This window comes from Capricornis sumatraensis, chromosome 18 (assembly GCF_032405125.1).
Source record: "Capricornis sumatraensis isolate serow.1 chromosome 18, serow.2, whole genome shotgun sequence".
Classification (NCBI taxonomy): Eukaryota; Metazoa; Chordata; class Mammalia; order Artiodactyla; family Bovidae; genus Capricornis; species Capricornis sumatraensis.
The window spans coordinates 41,467,221-41,491,224 of NC_091086.1; positions in this window are offsets into that span (position 1 = coordinate 41,467,221).

A 24,004-nucleotide genomic window follows, 5' to 3' on the forward strand; every position below is an offset into this window, starting at 1 on the left:
CCCATTCATTTATCAGTAGACACATGTTGTTTTCATAACTTTGCTATTGTAAATAATGCTGCAATGCTTTGCTTAGATTTATTCCCAGGTATTTTATATTTTTATGCAACTGTAAAGGGAATTGTTTTCTTAATTTCTTTTTCAGATGTTTCATTATTTATGTATAAAAATGCAAGTGATTTTTATTATTAAAATCTTATTAACAGACAGAAAGGAAGAAATTGACAGAAATACAACAGTAGGAAATTTTACCACCTCACTTACATTAGTAGACAGATAATCTAGACAGAAAATCAAAAAGGATACATTGGCCTTAATGGAAAGTTAGACCAGATGAACTTAATAGTTATATGATAGAACATTCCATCCAAAAGTAGCAGAATACATATTCTTTTCAAGTGTACATGGAATATTTTCATGAGAGATCACAAAACAATCTCAGTAAATTTAAGATTGGACAACAGCCATAGCATTCAGGCTAGCAAAAGAAATCAAAAAAATCCAAGGTCCCCAGAATGTCTGCCACTAGTGCCTCAGTCCCTAGGGGCTGTCCCGTTGCCTCTTGCCTCTGTGGGAGGCTCTCAAGCAAAGTTGCCCTGACCACTTTCTTCTGTTGTAGGACTCAAAGCATGTGAAATTTTTGCATGCTTCCTTGGCAGCCCATTGCAGTATTCTTGCCTGGAGAATCCCACGGACAGAGAAGCCTGGCAGGCTATGGTTCACAGGATCACAAAAGTCAGACACAATTTAGCACACATGCATGTAAGAGGGGGGTCTCCTAAACACCAGTGGGTTTCCACCTTGTATATTGGACAGAGGAGCTTGCTGGGGTGCTGTCTTTGGGGTCGCACAGAGTCGTCCATGACTGAAGCGACTTAGCAGCAGTAACAGCAAAAATGTAAAACAAATTTACATTCAAGACCAAAAAAAAAATAAAGATGTGAAAGCCATTTCTCCAGTTCTCAAAGTTTAAGCTGGCCATGTGAATGGCTTTGGCATGTTATATGCTAGCAAACCTGATGCAAGTAAAGGTTTGAAAAGTACTTGTGCGTTGGGGCTTCTTGCCTGTTGCTGTTGGGAACTCTGCAATCGACTCTGTGGGGAGGAGCTGGGATAGCCCACTGGAAGATGAGGGATGCCTGGTCATTGAGCCAAGCACAAGACTTGTGACTGTAGGGAACCTCTAGATCTTCCAGTCTGAGCTGAGGCCAAAATTCCCCAGCCAATTCATAGAAGCATGAGAAATAATTTTTTAGAACAATGAGAAATATTAAATTTTTGTTGATTGAAGGCAAAAAAGCAGAGTTTCTGTTTACTATAATCCACATGTAGGCCTCTTGTTTTCATAGCCTGATTTTTTGCGGGGTTCATTTCCTTGTGTAGAACCCTTGGGTTGAGGAGCCTGATATGGAGTTTGGACCCCTTATTCCTTAGGGAAGACCTTTGCAGTTGTGATATCCTTTCCATTTATGAGTCACTGACCTCAGAATGTGCGTCCTGACTAGATACATCTCTACTCCTTCTACCTATCTTGTTGTGTCTCTTTTTTTTTCTCTTCAGTTGGGAATCTTCTATGCTAGTATTCATGCCATTTTCATAGCTTGTTTTTCTATAAGTAGTTATAATTTTGGGGTATCTGTAGAAGATAAGCTCAGGGTCTTCCTATTCTGCCATCTTGTTCCACTCAAATTGACTATTTAAATTAAACTCATAAATACATAATACTAGATCTCAAACTTCTCCAAATTATATACAGAAATTATGATTTTTGGTGAATATATCATTGGAAGGCCACTAAAATTAATCTAAACAGACATGACAGTCTTGCAACTTCCTGAATGTATTGTAAAGTGGGGAGTTTTATGGATGTATCCCTAACATTCTTATGCTTACAACTTTTCCTAACAAAGGACATTAGTTTAAAAAAATAAGTAAATTTGAATAAAGTATGTGCTTTAGTTAAAAATAATGCTTAAATATTAGTTTGTTAATTGTAACAAATATATAAAGTAATTTGTTAATAGGGGAAAATGGGTGCTGGTCTATGGGAACTCTTTAAACTGTCTTTGAACTACATGATGATTTATATAATTATTACTGCATGTGAAAGAAAAACCTTGAAATTAAAATTAATAAAAATTGTTCCTCCATCAAGTATGAACAAATTTGACTGTGCTTTCTGTTAAAAATGAATGCACAAAGAAAAATCATTTCCATGAAGTCACTTTAATTTTTTGGAAGTTAGAAATTGAAAACAGGCACAGTAATGTTATTCATCAGTGTGACAGACTGATATGTGGTTATAAATATTTATGTATTTGTTTCAAAACATGAATAAATGTAATTTTAAATTATCAGCCCTTAATTTTTTATTTCAGTATGGTTGTATTTATTCTATTTTTCATGTTTTTATGGTCATAATTATATATAAGTAAAATATATTTATAAAGAGCAATAACAGAATTTTTATTATCATTTCTGGGCACTAATGTTATTTGCTTAATTTCATGGTTAGTGTTAAAAATAGTTCATCGTGTAGAAGAAGGCAGGTAAGGTGGTCTGATGTTCCCATCTCTTTAAGTTTGTTGTGATCCACATAATCAAAGGTAATACATTAAATTAAAAAAAGAAGAAATAGAGGTGAAGGTATATGTATAGAAACGAGCTTATTTTACAGAGATACCAGGGTAGCCAAAGTTCTATATTTAGAAAAGGATATTTTTCTTTCTGGTTTGTTTCCAGCAAGTATTCCTCTCATGTACATTCTTTCTTCATATAATGCAGGACACTGGTTGTCAGGATTTGTTTTTTCCACCCTAAACACATGAGCTTATCACTGCTTTAGTGTGGCAGTTGGGAGGAGGAGGACAGAAAATATAAAACACAACCCTAAGTATATATTAGAATTTCTGAAATATAGTATGTAGTAAAAAATGATCCGACAAAGACTTATGATTCTAATCAACTCTATCCCCAGGGATATGGCCCCATCCTCTTACAATCCCAATTTAGAATCCTTGATATAAAGAATCTTTCATTTATTGGATAAATATTTAGTAGATATAAGAACTATGGAAAGAGATTTGTGATATTGTACAGGAGGCAGTGATCAAGACCACCTCAAGTAAAAGAAATGCAAAAAAGGCAAAATGGTTGTCTGAGGAGGCCTTACAAATAGCTGTGAAAAGAAGAGAAGCTAAAGGCAAAGGACCAAAGGAAAGATATACCCATCTGTATGAAGAGCTCCAAATAGCAAGGAGAGATGAGAAAGACTTTCTCAGCAATCAGTACAAAGAAATAGAGGAAAACAATAAAATAGGAAAGACTAGAGATCTCTTCAAGAAAATTAGAGATACCAAGGGAACATTTCATGCAAAGATAGGCACAATAAAGGACAGAAATGATATGGACCTAACAGAAGCTGAAGATATTAAGAAGAGGTGACAAGAATACACAGAAGAACTATACAAAAAAGATCCTCATGACTCAAATAACCATGATGGTGTGATCACTCATATAGAGCCAGGCATCCTGGAATGTGAAGTCAAGTGGTCCTGAGGAAGCATCACCATGAACAAAGCTAGTGGAGGTGATGGAATTCCAGTTGAGCTATTTCAAATCCTAAAAGACGATGCTGTGAATGTGCTGCACTCAATATGCCAGCAAATTTGGAAAACTCAGTGGTGGCCACAGGACTGAGAAAGGTCAGTTTTTATTCCAATCTCAAAGAAAGACAATGCCAAAGAATGCTCAAACTACCACACATTTGCACTCATCTCACAGGCTAGCAAAGTATGTTCAAAATTCTCCAAGCTAGGCTTCAACAGTATGTGAACCGTGAACTGCCAGATGTTCAAGCTGGATTTAGAAAAGGCAGAGAAATCAGAGTTCAAATTACCAATATCTATTGCATCATTGAAAAAGCAAGAGAGTTTCAGAAAAACATCTATTTCTGCTTTATTGACTATGCCAAAGCCTTTGACTGTATGGATTACAACAAACTGCAAAATTCTTCAAGATCTGGAAATACCAGACACCTGACCTGCCTCCTGAGAAATTTGTATGCAGGTCAAGAAACAATAGTTAGAACTGGACATGGAACAACAGACTGGTTCCAAATTGGAAAAGGAGTACATCAAGGCTGCATATTGTCACCCTGCTTATTTAGCTTATATGCAGAGTACATCATGAGAAACGCTGGACTGGAGGAAGCACAAGCTGGAATCAAGATTGCCAGGAAAAACATCAATAACCTCAGATATGCAGATGACACCACGCTTATGGCATAAAGTGAAGAAAAACTAAATAGCTTCTTGATGAAAGTGAAAGAGGAGAGTGAAAAAGTTGGCTTAAAACTCAGCATTCAGAAAACTAAGATCATGGCATCTGGTCCCATCACTTCATGGCAAATAGATGGGGAGACAATGTAAACAGTGACAGACTTTATTTTGGGGGCTCCAAAATCACTGCAGATGGTGACTGCAGCCATGAAATTAAAAGACATGTGCTCCTTGGAAGAAAAGTTGTGACCAACCTAGACAACATATTAAAAAGCAGAGACAGTATTTTGCCAGCAAAGGTCTGTCTAGTAAAACCTATGGTTTTTGCAATAGTCATGTATAGATGTGAGAGTTGGACTATAAAGAAAGCTGAGCACTGAAAAATTGACGCTTTTGAACTATGATGTTGGAGAAGACTTTTGAGAGTCCCTTCGACTGCAAGGAGATCAAACCAGTCAATCCTAAAGGAAATCAGTCCTGAATATTCATTAGAAGGACTGATGTTGAAGCTGAAATTCCAATACTTTCGCCACCTGATGCGAAAAGACCCTGATCCTGGGAAAGACTGAAGGCAGGTGGAGAAGGGGATGACAGAGGATGAGATGGTTGGATGGCATCACTGACTCAATGGACATGAGTTTGAGCAAGCTCTGGGAGTTGATGATGGACAGAGAAGCCTGGCATGCTGCAGTCCATGGAGTCACAAAGAGTCAGACACGACTGTGTGACTGAACTGAACTGAATTGACCATATATTGTATCCCTGGTGGCTTAAGATAGTGAAGAATCTGCCTGCAATGCAGGAGACCTGGGTTAAATCTCTGGCTCAGGAACATCCCTTGAAAAAGGGAATGGCTATCCACTCCAGCATTCTTGAGTGGAGAATTCCATGGACAGGGGAGACTGGCAAGCTAAAGTTTAAGGGGTCACAAAGAGTCAGACTCAACTGAGTGACTAACACTTACTCACTTATTTTTCCAGGTTGGGTGTATTCTTACCCTTAGTTCATCACATTGCTACTGTTGCAGTCTATCTCTGGGGTTAGGTCATCTTTTGGCAGTGCTGGGTATTTCTACTCTATCTCATCCCCAAATCTTTAACAGCATGCATGATTTTCAAGTCCCAGGACATTGCTGTCTCATGCTGATCATTACCTTGTTTCACTCTTAAAATTCAATGTCATCTTCTCACCCCTTGGTGATTTACAATATTTGAGAAGGAAGAAGAGGAGGAGATTTATTCCCTAAAAGCTTAAAAGAAGAATTTTCAATTATTCAGCATTTGAAGCGCCTCTTTTTCATAAACAGATTTTGTCTCATTCATAGCTTTTAGTCCATTGATCTCATATTCGCATTCACCAAGCTTAGATATAAAGGTAGCCCATAGTCTTCAGAGCTTCCCTGGTCGCTCAGGCAATAAAGAATCTGCCTGCCTTGCAATCCAGGATGCTCTGGTTCAATCCCTAGGTTGAGAAGATCTCCTAGAGAAGGAAAATGACAACCACTCCAGGATTCTTGCCTGGGAAATTCCATGGACAGAGGAGCCTGGCAGGCTACAGTCCATGGTGTCACAGGAGTTGAACACAACTTGGAGACTAAACCACCACCATAGTCCTCAGATTTTCAAGGATAATAATACTATTTTCTATTTTACCCTTTAAGAATACTCATCATTTGCTGATGTTGTGTCCTCATTTTTTATGCAAAATATAACATTGTTTTATCTGCATATCTACCTACACAACATCTTTTCAAATTCAAGAAGGAAATTTTAAGGTTCCTTCATAACCTCATATACTTAATATTTTAGTTCTTCATCATGAAGTTGGTTTTCTAATGTTTCTATTATTTCCATAGCTTTCCTTGTGAGTGTATATTTATTTAAACAATAAAACAACCAGCTAAGAAGTTCAACTCAGAGGGGAAAAAAATCATCACCAAATGCCATCAAAGCATTCATTGACATTCTTAGACCCATCAAATGGGCCCCATGTGTACTTCAGCATTTGGACTAACAAAGTGACCCTAAGCTCTGGCAAATATGGACACAATATGTTCTCTTCCAAAGTCTATACGTTTTGTTCCCACTTCATCCATTCTTGCCTTTAATGAATTGTGTTCCAGAAGTCTATTAATTGAGCTTGTTTTGATTTGTAATGTCTTTTCCCAAAGAAATGTGATGGGTGTGTTCCCAGGCCTGCCCACAAACTATTTAGTCATAAAGTGTTATATCTAAGGGGACTGAAAAGATCATCTAATCCAACTAATGTAAATCAAAAATAATATTGCTGAAATTGTAATTATAGTTGCCCCCAGAGAGTCTTTGGAGGCTTTCTTGAGATCGAGGCTGTGATGTGTCCTGTGTCCTGATGGAGTCAGTCTATTTGGGATTGTTGGAGGACAATGTCCAAGGACTGTACCAGGAACTGGGCTTATCCTGGGAAAATTTTCCCAGCACAAAGAGCATCTCTAGCTTTGTAGATCCAGTGGAGGAAGGGCACTAGCAATAAAGCATTGCTGAACTCACCCCCGGGGTAGAGGCGTCTCTCCAGGAAGCAGGAATCTCGTCTAGAACTTCTCTACATCAACTGGTTTTTATCTATTTTACCAACAGTTTTCTTTGACTGACTTAATTTTACACTGTGGTTCTCTTGAGCAAGTGATGAGGAGAGATGTCACCTTAACTGCCACCACCACCCCATGCTCAGCTCAGTGAACTTGGGGTGGCAGGAATGTTACCCCAGGAGTTTTGGACAACCTCATGTTTATTTCCCAAATGCCAGGACTCAGGGTTATTAGCCCTCTATAGACAATATGCTAGAAGTCAGGCTTCACTCCTTAACAATAGAATCCCAATAAGGCAAAATAATATTTGTAAATAGCTTCTTCCTAGCAAGAAAGATTCCAGAATAAGATTTGTTCCAGTTTTTGCTTTCTTTAAATCATATCTCTTTTAGAGAATCACATCAGAAAAATCTCATCTCCTTTACTCCCATTTTTAAAAAATTACATTGAAATGTAGCTGATTTACAGTGTTGTCTTAATTTCTGCTATTCAGCAAAGCGATTCAATTATACACGTGGTATGTGCAACTGCGTACATGCTTCGTTGACTCCTTGGAATGTAGCCTGCTAGACTCCTCTGTCCATGGGATTTCCCAGGTAAGAATACTGGAATGGGTTGCCTTTTCCTTCTCCAGGGAATCTTCCTGACCTAGAGATCAAGCCCACATCTTCTGCACCTCCTGCATTAGCACCCAGGTTCTTTACCACTACACCGCTTGGGAAACCTCAGTTATTTATACATATATACACATTCCTTTTCATATTCTTTTCCATTATGGTTTATCACAGGATATTAAATATAGTTTTCTGTGCTATACAGTAGGACATTGCTGTTTATCCGTCCTATATATAAGAGTTTGCATCTGCTGATCCCAAACTCCCAATCCTTCCCTCTATCCCTCAGCCTTGGCAGCCAACCACAGTCTGTTCTCTCTGTCTGTCCTTCACCCTTATTTAATGTCACTTACTCTCCCCTAGGATTACAAGGTCCAGCATAAAGAATTACTGTCCTGGGACAAATTAAGATTTCTTCTGCAGAGAAAATAAAACCCCAAATTCATGGTATCTTATTTGGTAGTCTATAGAGTAGTATGATATTATGATCACGTAACTATAGACTTTTTACTTCTTACTACTTAAAAAGGTACCCCAGCAGATAATTCAGGCTAATACAAATTCTGGAGACTGATCCAAATCTTTGTTCCACTAACGTCATAGCTTGTAAACTTGAGAGAGTTACCAGATCATGCCAAGTCTTAGTTTTCACCACTAGTGAAATGATGATAATAATAGCACCAAAACTCACAGGCCAGTTTTAAGAATTAAAAGAGAATATATAAAAAAGTTTATTAGGGATAAAATAAGTTACAGGATATATTGTACAGTTCAGGGAATATAACCAATATTTCATAACAACTAAGATTAAGTATAACCTTTGAAAATTGTGAATCTATATTATACTAAACAGGTATACTATTTGGTACACCTGTAACTTGTATAATTGTACATCAACTATATTTCAATTTTTAAAAAGGCTGCAAAAAAATTAAAATTTAAGTTAGAGTATGTAAATAGGCTAGCACAATGACTGACACCAGAGTAAACACTCAATGAATATGTAATTTTTACTATTGTTAATATTGTTATTCCTGACATTAGTTTTATTTTAAATCTGATCTAATTCTTTAGATCGTTTGACTTCTTATTTGATTTGTTGTAACCATGTAAATTTTAGTCATATTTATATAAAACAATCCAAGCTTACTACAAGCTATTTTTAGATAAATTTTCATCTCCTTAAGTGGTATTTTGGCAATGTTCATTTATGTCTCTGATTTGTTCAAATAATTTTGAAAGGGCAGCTTCCTTCTCTTTTTCTCCCTATTCTCCACTCAGTGTGATATTGTTGTGAACACAGGACTATGTCAGGATCAACATCAACATCAACAAACACATAAATGTTTAACATCAGTTCCTGGAACTTTTCACTACCCAACAAGTTCATGGAGGGCAAGGATGATACTTTACTAAATTTTCTCTTTTTCTCTATTCCCTCACCCACAAAATGTAGGTAATCTTTTCACCTAACAGATGATCATTTAATGCCTTGAACACAGCAAATCTTTCAAATCTTTCAATATAATTGTCCACTTGTTATTGTGCCTTTTGCCCTCCCTCCCATTAATTGCTAAAGATTTTAAAGATGAGTTTGAATTGAAGATATATTACCTCTGTCGCTGCATATTTGTCACTACACTGCAGAGTTATTTTTTTTTTTCCAAGTCAAATATCACAGAACATAAGGGAACACACACACGCTTGGGAGGAATTTAATATTCTGAGACTGTTGCTTGACACTGGGCTGTGAATATCATCCAAATAGTACATTTTGTGCTGTCTGCTGGAGCATAATGAATTGAAATGTACAAGACTGAACAATTTCACTAGAGACCCTACTGTCTTAAATAGTTGCCATTATTTATACTAATGTGGCCAAAAAAAATGGTTGTAAAAGATCTGAGGAGGCACATTAAGTGACAATCACACAGTGTACCTTGCTTTTGTTAAATAAGCTAGAAATCTGGTGGAAAGATTTTTAAGAGAATTTACAGGAAGTAGGGATCTTAGAGGCTTTTCAGATGACTTTTCTGCAATTGTTATGACTTTTCCCATTTTTCACTATTAAATACATATTTTTAGTATTGAGGCAGTACATGTAATTAGCTTTCTTTTAAAAAATGCTGGAATATTACTCATCATTTCAGAATGAAAACAAGCAACATATTTCTGATATTAAAGTTTATACATTTTTTAAAATTTGTGGGTTTAGTTCCCTTGAGGAAATTTTGTGCTGACCAATTAAGAAAGCAACATACTATAATTTTTTTCTATTTATATTTGCTGTGTCAAAACACTGTTTTTAGCATTTCTTGCATGAAATCTGATAGGAAGAACACTTTCTAGAATCTAGAGTACTCATTAAAAAGCTATGTATGGTATCATTGGTTTATCTACTTGCTTATTCTCTGCCCTTGTCGTGTTTCCTTGCCTTACGAACCCTGGGCTTGGTCATTTGATGTGCTTTGGAATATGAAAAATGTGACATTTGTCACTGTTGAAGATAAACAGCAGTTAAAGCAGTATTATTATTCAGTAATACACTCTTGCAATAGGGAAAAGGGTCCAACCTCAACTTTGCAGAGGTAATGGGGCTTTTAAGGACGAGTGAGGGAACAGAGATTGAGCATAGCTGGGGAAGGGAAAACTTACAAAAAGCAAGAAAGGTGTCAGTTACTGTGACCAAGTCATTTGGGTTTGTGCTACAGGGGGTCGCTAAGAGTCAGACACGACTGAGCAACTTCACTTTTCACTTTCATGCATTGGAGAAGGAAATGGCAACCCACTCCAGTGTTCTTGCTTGGAGAATCCCAGGGATGGGGGAGCCTGGTGGGCTGCCGTCTATGGGGTCGCACAGAGTCGGACCCGATTGAAGTGACTTAGCAGCAGCAGCTGGTGCTTATCTGAAAGAGAAACAAATTACTGTATCTTCATGACAGGAGGTAGTGATATACAAAGTTAGGCTCTTATCTTCCCAAGAGGAAAATTAGCTAGAGTCATGAAATGTTTGCATTTCAAAGAGGTGGCTCTCAGGTCTGGATGAGATGGTTCTGATCGGTGGAAAGGGAAGAGAAGGGATTTATATTCACAAGTTTTCTCAAGTAACTCCTCTAAGAAGGAATTCAGGAGTCAACCTATCACCAGGTTTTACTCTGGAATGAACAGGAAATTTTGCTGGCAGTACTGAACTTCCTTAGGCATGCATTTTGAGAAGGGCTGGGGTTATCAAAGATGTGTGTGGGTTCAAGGAGGGAAGAAGGGTGTGCTAAGAATCTGATGTATTAAGGCCTACTGGAGAAAAAGGCTCAGAAGAATTTGACTGGAGTTAAAATGTGTCTTTGCCATCATGTTATCCAGAAGAAGCTTTAAATACCACAGAATGACTTGTATGTGGCCCTCTTACTCTGGTCTTCAATTGTATATTCCCAAATCCCAAAAGTAACTACCAAAATGTACATGGAGCTGAGTCTAACCCAGCAGAATCCAATGAAGCTCTGAAAACCTACTAGTAGAGCTAAGAAGAGTCCAACAGAGCTCAAAAAGATCTAAAAGAACCTCAATAGACCCCAGTGGTGCCAGTGAGGTACAACAGATTCCATTAGAGACCAGGAGAGCGGCAGATAATCACACCAAGCAATGAATACTGTTTCCCATATGCTATTGTTTACTAACGTAGCAAAGTGTAAAAGTGTTAGTTGCTCAGTCATGTCTGACTCTTTGAGACCCCATGGACTGTAGCCTGCCAGGCTCCTCTGTCCATGGAATCCTCCAAGCAAGAATACTGGAGTGGGTAGCCATTCCCTTCTGCAGGGGATTTTCCCAACCCAGGGATCAAGCCTGGGTCTCCTGCATTAGAGGTAGATTCTTTACTGTTTGAGTTACCAAAAAGCTGACTGATAAACCAAGAATAATTGTCCTGGAAAATACTTAATCACTTCCTCTTTCTCTGCTTTTCATTGAGACATGGAAGATGAACTATAGCTACTCATGCCCAAATGGATTCAATAAAGCAAAGGAAATACAACTGTGATGAACTCAGCTCTATTTGCCTCCTAACTGCTCCAAGTAAGGCACAAAATCCAAAAAGAAAGGGGTGAGATGGGGATATTTGTCTAATCCACATGAAGGAGAAAGTTTCCTCTCTCACACACACACACATACAAAGTCAAAGCTCTTGATTCCCTGGGTTTAGAAAACTATCACCAGCAACCAGTTAATCAGAATATACCCAAACTCCTTTTTATAATGGGTTTCCCTAGTGGCTCAGATGTAAAGAATCTGCCTGAAATGCGGGAGACCCAGGTCTGATCTCTGGGTGGGGAAGATCCCCTGGAGAAAGAGATGGCTACCCACTCCAGTATTCTTGCCTGGAGAATTCCATGGACAAAGGAGACTGGTGGGCTACAGTCCATGGGGTCACAAAGAGTTGGACACAACTGAGCAACCAACACTCAAGATCTATTATAATTCCAAGTGTCTTCAATATTCATGTGGTTGACTCACTTGATAACCTGGTTTGATGCTTCTTTGACTTCCTGAACTCCAATGGTCTTCAGATTTATTTTATTCCATCCATCTACATGGATAGCATCTGTAGGAACTGTTTCACCTCTGAAATCTCAAATTCTAAAGTTCTTTTTCTGACTACAGCTTCCTCTCTAACTCTTTCTCTCAATGTGACAATTTTTTAGTCTCGTCAAATATTAACCTTATGTTTTTGGTCATCCCTTCAACAACATCCTGGCTGTTGGCTTGTCCCTATCCAATGCCAACCTTATGGCACGGGGCAACACTTGCCTATATCTTCGACTGCTATTTTGTCTATACCTTCGACTATTTTATTCAGTCATGCTCACTCTGTAAAACTTGTACTGAATAATTTGGTAGTCTGCTTTATTTTACCTTAATCTAATGTTCTAAGGATTTTAAGAGAAAAACCACAAAACCATTTTATTTCACTTAGGAAACTCTTAGCTGAAAGTAATGGAAAAACTAAATGAAAACACTTTAAACAATAAAGATGCTTATTATTTCACATAACAAGAAATCCAAGGGGATGGTACTTCTAGCTTTAATTCATCAGGTTGTTATCTTGGCTTGGTTTGGGGGCTTATGCCTTCAAGACTGCAAAATGGTTGCTATAGTTTCATTAATCACACATAGCTAGAAAAATATTCAGACCAAGAAAGTAGGAGTTTAATGCTATTCATTTGCTTGAATGAGATGAAAGTCTCTCTGAAAATTCTCTCAGTGTGTTACCCATAAGCTTCCATTGGCCAGGTTTGGGTCATAATCCCTTGATACATGAACAAAAGAGAAAGCAAGGATTTGACCATTTCAGTAGGACTTCAGTTTTGTCCCCAATCATGAAATGACTTCTGGATAGGCAACAAGAGAGGTTTGCTAAATTTAAGCTTATAAATGCATAGTCTCCATTTCAGCTGGCCTTTTAATGCTGCTTGACAATAAGTCTGCTTGTCCTTGGGCATCTCAAACTTTAATGAATACAAAAAAATCACCTAGGGAAATTTCAAAATGCAGATTTGATTCAGTTGGTCAGGTGCTAAGATCTGCATCTCTATCAGGCTACTAGGGAATGTCAAAACTACTTAACCTATGGCTACACTTTGTGTCACAAGGTTCTATATCTCTCTCTCTTACTTCAAATACTCATCATCACTCTCCACTAACCTAGCACCATCCCTGTCATGGTGAGCAAATTATTTCATTTTCTATTTCACAGAGAAAATAGATCCCATAAGTAGGGAACTTTCAACATAAAAGCTAATACTGGGACATGCCTGGACATACAGAGGTTACTATTCTGCACTTCCAAGGCAGAGAGCACGAGTTTGTTCCCAGGTCGGGGGCCTAAGATCCCACATGCCACATGGCCAAAAGAAAGAAAAAGTCCCAAGTACTACTGTATAAGCATCAAGAGAATGGCTTGGAGCATTAAAAAGTTGAGGTTCCCTACTGCAGATATACTACTGTGATGTTTTCCAATATCGTTAACCTTTCTGAACTCCAGACACTTGACATATAAAAATGAAAACAATAAAGCCAGGATTTCCCTGGCAGTCTTGTGGTTAAGACTCTGTGCTTCCAGTGCAGGGGGAGCAGGTTTGATTCCTGATAGGTGAACAGATCTCACATGCTGCATAGTGTGGCCATTTTTTAAATTTAAAAATAAAATATGAAAAAAATAATAAAGACAAATTCTTGGTGTTTTTGAGAACTGAGATAATCTGAATAGGTCCTATTTAAGTTTTTCGATTATAAGTAAAGAAATAACTTAGAAAAAGAATTGAAAGAATATTAAGTAATGTATTGGTTAAGATTCATTTTGACTGGAAGAGAAAAACTCAAAGTAACAGCAGCTTAAATAAGTTAGTTACTCACTACTCTCTCATAGTCAAGAGTCTGGAGAAATCCTATCCAGGTTGATACGGCTCTCCACAGTGACAGAAAATCAGGCTGGGATTCTCCAGTTGTTGAGAGTATTTATTTCAAGCATACACTTAAAAATGGAGATGGATTTAGTATTCTACTGGTCTTACTATGAGATGGAATCCAATTAAAACTCGTTTATCAGCTCACTACACAAAGTTCCACTTTTCCTGATGTGCTGTTCCTGATCTCAGGAGCTAGAGCTGACTCACAGTCTGTTCTCTGTGAAACCTGAAATCTCTGGTTATTTCCCTTTACCCAAAACGCATTTACTCTAATAAGTGGATGGCAACATATTAGAGGCAAGTAAGGAGAAAATTTATAGGAAGTATTTGTGAAGTGACTGAAGTGAAGGATGCATCCTCAAAGGATGCATACCCAACTTTTTTTCAATTCAAGGAAGGCTAGATCTGGATTTGGGGTGAAGATTTTGACTTTATATGGTGATGTCTTAAATCAGGCCTCTGGTGTTCTTTCAGTTATAAAAATCAAGCATAAAACTAGTGGGTTACACATATATTTTGGTTCTGCACTCAGATCTTTCTGATTACTATTATATGCTTTCTGCTTCCTTTGATAAACACAGCTCATCTGTTGTCTGCAGAACTGCCATTTGTCTCCAACAACTTGAGAGTCTTTAATTTCTACTGAAATATGGGAACCAATTTAAATGGCACTCTCTCCACCAGGGCCTACAAACAACAGAAAACAGTCAAAATGCTTTTCAAAGCTGCAAATGTTACCAGCCCATATCACTATCTCTCTCTCTCTCACATGCACACACACACACACACACAAACACACACACGTGCGTGCACACACATGCACACACACACACCCATAACTGTAAAAATAAAGGAGGGGTACATATAAGGCAAGTGTATCAACCTACAACCAACTGGAAAATAAAATAGCCCTTCACAAAAGGTAGTCTGAGAAACACTCCTAAGGCTTCTATGCACCTCCTATGGATTTGTGAAATCCAGGCTATAAAACTTTAGGAAGAAAATCAAGCTTTAATGAATGTAAAGACATTTTTATTTCTTCATTTGAAATGTAATAATGTCTCAGCACTTGCATATTTAACATGCTATATTTCAACTATTTATAAGAAGGTTCTTGGCATTCAGTACTTTTTCATTTTGAAGAGACAACGGTCTGAATTTTCCTTTGAGACTGGTATGTCCAAGTAAGTCACTGCTAATAAATAAGCCTTGTCTGACCCAACATCCATCACACTGTGATTCTGTAACATTTGACTCTTTGTCACCCACACAATTCATGGTAAGGATTTTATGTTTGCCTTTGTATTAAGGAATATCTGAACACAGGAAGTTCTTTCAAATGACTCTAAAAATCAGCATCAATTAAATAATCATTATATGCTAAGTCACTTCAGTCCTGTATGACTCTTTGCAACCTTGTGGACTGTAGCCTGCCAGTCTCCTCTGCCCACAGGATTTTCCAGGCGAGAGTACTAGAGTGGGTTACCACGCCCTCCTCCAGGGGATCTTCCTGACCCAGGATGGGACCCACATCTCCGGTGGCACCTGCATTGCAGGTAGATTCTTTACCACTGAGCCCCCAGGGAAACCCCTAAATAATCATTATAGGTTCAAATAAGTAAACATTATAATGGAAAGAGAAATTAACACTCAGATATAGAATAACAAAGAAAACAAAATATATACATACACTGAAAAGAAAGAGAAGACAAGTCTAAGAGAAGAAGAAATTTGCAAAAGACCTATCTGGTAAAGGGCTATTATGCAAGTATGCAAAGAACTCAATACTGAACAATAATAAAATGGACAACTTCATAAGAAAATGGACACCTTCATAAGAAAATGGACACCTTGATTAAAAAATGGGCAAAGATTTGAGCTGACACCTCACCAAAGATAAACAAATGTTAAATAAGCATATTAAATTTTGTTCAACATCATATGTCACTAACGAATTTCAAATTAAAACAACAAGATACCACTCCATACCTATGATAGTGGCAAAAATCTGAAACATTGACAACACCAAATGTTGACAAAGATGTGAACAACAGAAATCCTCATTCATTGCTTGTGGGAATGCAAAATGATACAGTCACTTTGGAAGGCAGTTTGGCAGTTTCTTATAAAGCTGAACATATTCTTACTATACAGTCCATCAATTGCAGTTATTAGTATTTATCCAAATAAATTGAGTGCTTATGTCTATACAAAAGTCTGTACATGGATATTTATAGCAACTTTATTCATAATGGCTAAAGTTGGAACTAACCAATATGCCCTTTAATAGATGAATGGATAAACAAACTGTTGTACATCTAGATAGTTGGAATATTATCCAGCACTAAAAAGAAATGAATCGTCAAGCTATGAAAACACATGGAAGAACCTTAATGCACATTGCTATCTGAAAACAAAACATATCTGAGAAAGGTATCTTGTATGATTCCAACCTTGACTCTCTGGAAAAGGTAAAACTATGAAGACAGTAAAAAGATCAATGCTAGGAGTGGCGGAGGAGGAGAGGATGAATTGCCCAAACATAGAAGATTTTTAGGGAAGTGAAACTACTCTATATGATACTATAATGGTGAATATACATCATTATAAATTGGTCAAACCCATTGGAGGCACAATACCAAGAGTGAACTTTAACATAAACTATGGGCTTTGGGTGATAACAGTGTAACAGTATAGGTTCATATTGTTATTGTTGTTTAGTCACTAAATCAGGTCCAACTCTTTGCTACCCCATGGACTATAGCCCTCTAGGTTCCTCTGTCCATGGGATTTCCCAGGCAAGAATAGTGGAGTGGCTTGCCATTTCCTTCTCCAGGAGGTCTTCCTGACCCAGAGATCAAACTTGTGGCTCCTGCATTACAGTCAAATTCTTTACTGCTGAGCCACTAGGGGAGCCCATGTAGGTGCATAAATTATAACAAATATACCAGTCTTTTGTGGGTTGCGGATGGTGGGGGCTGGGAGTATGTAAGAACTCTCAGTATTCTGCTCAATTATTCTGTGAACCTGAAAAATTAATACTATTAAAAATAGAAGACATGCAGACAGAATTTATTCATAATTAATTTAGAGACATATTAAGCCCTGACTCCATAGTTTAGAAGAGTAATTACAAAGAAACTTTAAAATGGCAACTTATTCATTTAGGGTGTGTCCATGGAACTAGATGCATCATCAACTGTTTTGAAAAAGCATGCACTGTATTAACAATTAATTGGCAACACACTCTCTAGAAATGGGTCTGATCAATTCAACATAGAGCATTTATCTAGTAATGTGTTTGCTTGCAAAGTCATGTTTATTTACCAAAGATTAAAAACTATAGCACAGTGCCAAAGGTTTTGTTTTAATTAAAATATTTTAATGTTAGTAATTCTATAACTTGCTTAGAAAACAGCCAACTGGGAAAAACAATGTTTATTAAGTACAAGTGTTGCTCGTACTGGAAGAAAGCTAACACTCAAAGATAACTCTCAAATTATAACAGCCTAGATATTTTAGAATTAGCATGAAGATTCTGATGTATATAGTTTTTAGTCTTCTGGCTTGTTTTCTATTTGATTGTCTTGTCTTAGCTGCTTATAATTTAATATTTGATAGAGTTGAGTGAGTGCAATTTTGTTCTTTCTTTCTTATATTCCACAAATGGATTGAAACACCCTACCAGATGGTGCAGAGATAAAGAATACACTTGCCAGTGTAGGACACTGGTTCGATCCCTGGGTCAGGAAGATCCTCTGGAGTAGGAAATGGCAACCCATTCTGGGATTCTTGCCTGGAAAATTCCATGGACAGAGGAGCCTGGAGAGCTACAGTCTATGGAGTTGCAAAGAGTCAGACACCACTGAAGGCACACACACACACACACATACACACACACACACACACACCTTCATATAAAATAATTATTTGATATAAACTTTCTGGCAAAGAATAAATTAGTATATAGGACATTAATATCCATTTTCTTAGAACAACAAAGCTGCATTCTTCAATTTTTTTCTCTTCCTTTTTCCAAATTTAAAGAAATTTTACTAAGAGAAGCACCTAGAATAAATTTCAATAAATCAAATAATTACCATATTTTGTCATACTAATGACAAAAAGTTACTAAACTTTAAAAGAAATCAATGTATAGAGAAAACATGAGGAATATAGTATATGACAAAAATATCATCTCAATTCGAGTTGAGAATTTTTCATTTTAAAATCTTTTATATTTGTATTTTCAAAAAATTGGGGCAATTTTTTGGAAAAGATTCCATCAGATTCTTATTTCATGCTGCTTAAACAAACAAACAAACAAAAAAGATGAAATACTTGCATGTATGTTAAGCTAAATGATAGCCCCAAAGTTACCCAGGTCTTAATCTTTGGAAACTGTGAATGTCACCTTGTCTTGCAAAAGAAATTTTGCAGATGTAATTAAGTTTAGAATTGGAAACTTTATCCTAGACTATCTGGGTACACCCTAAGTGTAATTACAAATGTCCTTATAAGAAAGGGAAAGACAGAGATTTGACTGTAGAAAAGACATGACAATGGAAGAAAGGGTTTGGAATGATTTAAGAAAGGGATTAGGGTTTCTCTGGTGGCTCAATCATAAAGAATCTGCCTTCCAATGCAGGAGATGTGGGTTTGATCCCTGTGTTGGGAAGATCCCATGGAGAAGGGCATGGCAACCTACTCCAGTATTCTTGCCTAGAGAATTCCATGGACAGGGGAGTTGGAGGACTACAGTCCATGGGGTCACAAAGACTAAGACACGACTGAGCAACTAAACAACAACAACAAGACAGGGATTGAAAGTCAAAGGACACAGCCAGTCAGAAGCTTCTAGAAAAGTCTTGGAAAACGGTTCTCCCCAGAGCTTCTAGAAGGAACCAGACCTGCCCCCTGTAGCCCACTGAAACTGATTTCACACTCTGGTCTCCAAAACTGCAAGAGCATAAATATGTTATTTTAAGCCACCCACACCACATGAATTGCACTTTGGGCAATGGAAATTTTGGCAGACCATAGTTTGGAGACCAAAGGTGAAAGGTGAAGTCGCTCAGTTATGGTCAACTCTTTGTGACCCCATGCACTGTAGCCCACCAGGCTCCTCCATCCATGGAATTTTCCAGGCAAGAATAATGGAGTGGGTTGCCATTTCCTTCTCCAGGGGATCTTCCCAACCCACGGATCAAACTCAGGTCTACCACATTGCAGGCAGACTCTTTACTGTCTGAGCCACCAGGGAATCCCATAAGCCACCCAGTTCATAGTAATTAGTTTCAGCTACCATAGAAAACAAAATTATATGTGTAAGTCAAAATATACCTAAACAAGAGAAATCCATTCAAACATCCTCAAGTAACAACAACAAATAATGCACCACTCATATATTCTTTGATGTGGGATGGCAGAAGTAACTATTTAAAATGTGCTCTATCTGGCTAAGAAATTGAAAAATCAAAGTATCACGAGTGTGAAAGGTTTTTTGTTGTTCTTGTTAGAGTATAGTTGCTTTACAATGTTCTGTTAGTTTCTGCTGTGCAATTAAGTGAATCAGTTATATATATCCATATATCCTCTACATCTTGGACCTCTGTCCTCTTGCATCTTGCCAGAGATAGGTACCCCCATGTTTTCCCACATATATCTGTTAACCATTTTCTGGAATAATCTTTCATCTTTTAGTGTTGATATTTATCTAAGGTCAGTATGATTTTTGTTCCCTTGCAGCAACTTTAAAGACTTTAATCATAAAATAAAATCATTTCCAGTATACAAAAAAGGACAAAATTTATGTCAAATACATATAGTATGCATACTGACGTTTTCAAGAAATACAATTGATGAATACCACTTTGAAATGAATAAAAATAGATTGATGTGTTGGATAGAATGATGGAAAGATGGATAGATATATAAGAAAGGAAAGAGTACAATGCTAATGGTAGAATCCAGAGGGTACTAATGCAGGTTTTCACTGTAAATTGTTTTCATGATTTCTAAGTTTGAAATAATTTTTAATAAAATGGTGGGGATGAGTCATAAATGAAAACACAGGTTATCTGTAGGATAGGAAATAATCTTTTTTCCATGAGATCAAGAGTAAAAGCTGGAAATCAAAATTTTATTGGATTTGCATGAGTCAAGTGAATAAAGTTAAAAAAAAATAATGAAGTGGGAAATATCTGCCATATGTGTGTCAGAAGGGTATGTATCCATAATATGATAATAAAATATTGTCCCTAGAGATCAACACATATACACTACTACATATAAAATAGATAACTAATGTGAATCTACTGTATAGCCCAGGGAGCTCAGTGCTCTGTGGTGACCTAAATGGGATGGAAATCTAAAAAAATAGTTCAGTTCAGCTCAGTTCAGTCGCTCAGTTGTGTCCGACTCTTTGCAACCCCGTGAATTGTGTATGCATATATTTAACTGATTCACTTTGCTGCTCAGCAGAAAATGACACAACATTATAAAGAAACTATGTGCTGTGCTGTGCTTAGTCACTCAGTCGTGTCTGACTCTGTGACCTCATGGATTGTAGCCCTCCAGGTACCTCTGTGCATGGAGATTCTCCAGACAAGAAAACTGGAGTGGGTTACCATGCCCTCCTCCAGGGGATCTTCCCAACCCAGGGATTGAACCCAGGTCTCCTGCATTGCGGGTGGATTCTTTACTGTCCTAGCCACCAAGGAAGCCCAAGAATACTGGAGTGGGTAGCCTATCCCTTCCCTAGAAGAACTTCTCGACCCAGGAATTGAACTGGGGTCTCCTGCATTGCAGGCGGATTCTTTACCAGCTGAGCTACCGAGGAAGCCCAAAGCAACCATACTCCAATAAAATCAATAAAAAAAAAAATATTGTCCTTTGAGGCTTGCAATAGTCTCCAAATGATCCTGAATACATAAAACTATTGAGTTTTAAGATTCGGATTAATACTCTATATTTATACTTTGAACTCAACTCCTTTTCTTTATCTACAATATCATTATTATTTGAGGAAAATTATGTGCAAAATGTATGGAAGAAACCCCATGAAAAGTTGAGAAAACTCTCTTTTATTTGTCATAATTGCTAAGCCACTTCAGTCGTGTCTGACTCTGTGCGACCCCATAGACGGCAGCCCACCAGGCTCCCCCGTCCTTGGCATTCTCCAGGCAAGAACACTGGAGTGGGTTGCCATTTCCTTCTCCAGTGCATGAAAGCGAAAGGTGAAAGGGAAGTCGCTCAGTCATGTCCGACTCTTCACGACCCCATGGACTGCAGCCTACCAGGCTCCTCCATCCATGGGATTATCCATGCAAGAGTACTGGAGTGGGGTGCCATTGCCTTCTCCATTTGTCATAATGAATGATGCTAATTAGTGATATACATGCTATTCTGGATCTTCCACCAGCAGAGCATGCACATGGATATTGACTCAGAAGTAAACGTGCATCTATTAATAGATGACCTAGCCAGTCTTTCCTTGATCTCTCTTCCAACACACAAGGTGGGTTCTTTAGAAACTAACTCAACTGCAATTAATTTAAAGATTATAAACTGAATATAAAATCTAAACTGCCCCTTAATATCTATTCTCTATAAATAAGATCATTTATTTAAACATTATAAAGATGAGCTACTGTCTCAAGAGTCTACATTGGAAAAAGAATGAGAATATTCTGAATTAATAAGAGTATTATGGTGTGTTCTAATCAGTGGAATTGTATGTATCCAGTGCAAACTGTTTTCAGATAATCTTTAGCTATCAGGGGATATGTTCATAAAGGTTGTTACACAAACTAGCAGTTATGTAGAGTTGTTTGTATGATATGGTCCCAATATTTTAACAAAACAGACCAGAAGGAGAAACACCAAACTGCTGGCAGTTATTTTCTGGACTGTGGGAAATGGTTGCTGTTTCTAGCTTTCAATTCTCTCCTGTATTTTTCTTTCTTTTCTCCTTTCTTCTTTTCTTCCTTCCTTTCTTTCACTCTCTCTCTGTCTTTCTTTTTATTATAACCATGAGTCATTTTTATAATAACACAAAAGATACATTTATACATGCATGTATGTGTAAGTGGACAATGTGATTCTGTGAAATCACAGAAGCAGTAATTCCAGTCATAGTAACCTTAAGGGTGTTGGTCTACTACTGAATTCCACCCAATCTGCTTCTCAACCTTGAGCCTCTGGTTCCTCAGGGCAACCACTGAGGGAACTTTTTAACATGCAATACTTAGGCCCTACCCTTAGAAAAGCTGAGATTGTCTTAAATGGGGACAAAGCATTTGTATTCCATTAAGTTCCCGCAGGAGACTAACATGCAGGCAGATTTGAGGATTACATAGCTAAACAGTGGTTCTCCAGAGAAGATGATGGCACCGCACTCCAGTACTCTTGCCTAGCAAATCCCATGGACGGAGGAGCCTGGTAGGCTGCAGTCCATGGGGTCGCTAAGAGTCGGACATGACTGAGCGACTTCCCTTTCACTTTTCACTTTCATGCTTTGGAGAAGGAAATGGCAACCCACTCCAGCGTTCTTGCCTGGAGAATGCCAGGGATGGGGGAGCCTGGTGGGCTGCCATCTATGGGGTCGCAGAGTCGGACACGACTGAAGTGACTTAGCAGTAGCAGTAGCAGTAGCTAAACAGTGGTTCTCAGATTTTCATATGTAGAACTACCACCTGGTACTTGTTAAAAAATACAGTTTTTGGACTCTTACCTTACAGTGTGAGGCAAAGCCAAAGCAGAAATCTGCATTTTTAACAAGCACCTAACGGTTCTGATACATGCATTTAATAAGCGACATCTTATAAAACAGACTGGAGACGGAAATGGCAACCCGCTCCAGTATTCTTGCCTGGAAAATCCCATGGACAGAGGAGCCTGGTAAGTTACTGTCCAAAGAGTCGGACACGACTGAGAGACTTTAAAACAGAGCTATTATGCTTTAAAATATACAGGGAAGTTGAGAGAAAGTATTTTATAAGGGTAATTTATACCTTTACTCCAAATTCACACTGCCAACACATATGTCTCTATATGTACTTTTTTTCCCCACTATTTCTCATCTTGCAATTATCTGTTTCCATTTGTAGTTTACCTTATAAATAGAAAAGTGTCATCTAAGGGTCAAAAGAGGTAACTGCAAGTTTATTCGTTTCTGCATTGAATTGTTTGTAGTTATTCCACTTCTAAGAACTCTTGCACAAACACTAGGGAAGCAAGTTTCAAGCTGAGACAAGTTCTGAAGTCCCTCTAATCTTTGACTCCTTGCTTTACTATTGTACTTGCAAACCATATGATCCTCTGAATCTCAATTCCTTTACTAGAAAAATAAGGCTGTCAGTTGTGCTTCTTCCACAGGGTTAGGTATTAGTGCTTGAATGTACTTAGCACAGCACCTAGCATCTACTACAAGCTCAGTGAAAGGTTATGCTTTCTTATACCAAAATCCGCTCACTAAATTTGATGCATATTTAAGTTGAATAATGTATCAGGTGACTCCAATACTTTAGCCACCTGAAAGGAGGAGCTTACTCATTGGAAAAGACCCTGATACTGGGAAAGATCAGAGTCAAAAGGATGAGGAGGTCCCGGAAGATGAGATGATTCAATAGTATCACTGATTCAATGAACACAAATTTGAGCAAACTCTGGGAGATAGTAGAGGACCATAGGAGCCTGGTGCGCTGCAGTTTATGGGGTCACAGAGGGTTAGACACAACCGAGTGACTGAACAACAACAAATATGACTTCAGTGGTATATGCTGTTCTTGATCATTGCAAAACTGCTAATATCTAAAATCTGGGATAAAAGTTTAGCTACAGTAACACTGATGCAAACTACTGATCTTGTTTTGATGATTAGCGCTAACGTGCACTCAGAACTAAGACTCAGTTGTGAATTCAAATTAGTTCAGTTCTTTCTATGACCTTAAACATAATTTCAGTTCAGTCACTCAGTCATGTCTGACTCTTTTCAACCCCATGGACTGTAGCACACCAGGCTTCCCTGTCCACCACCAACTCCCAGAGTTTGCTCAAACTGATGTCCATCGAGTCGGTGATGCCATC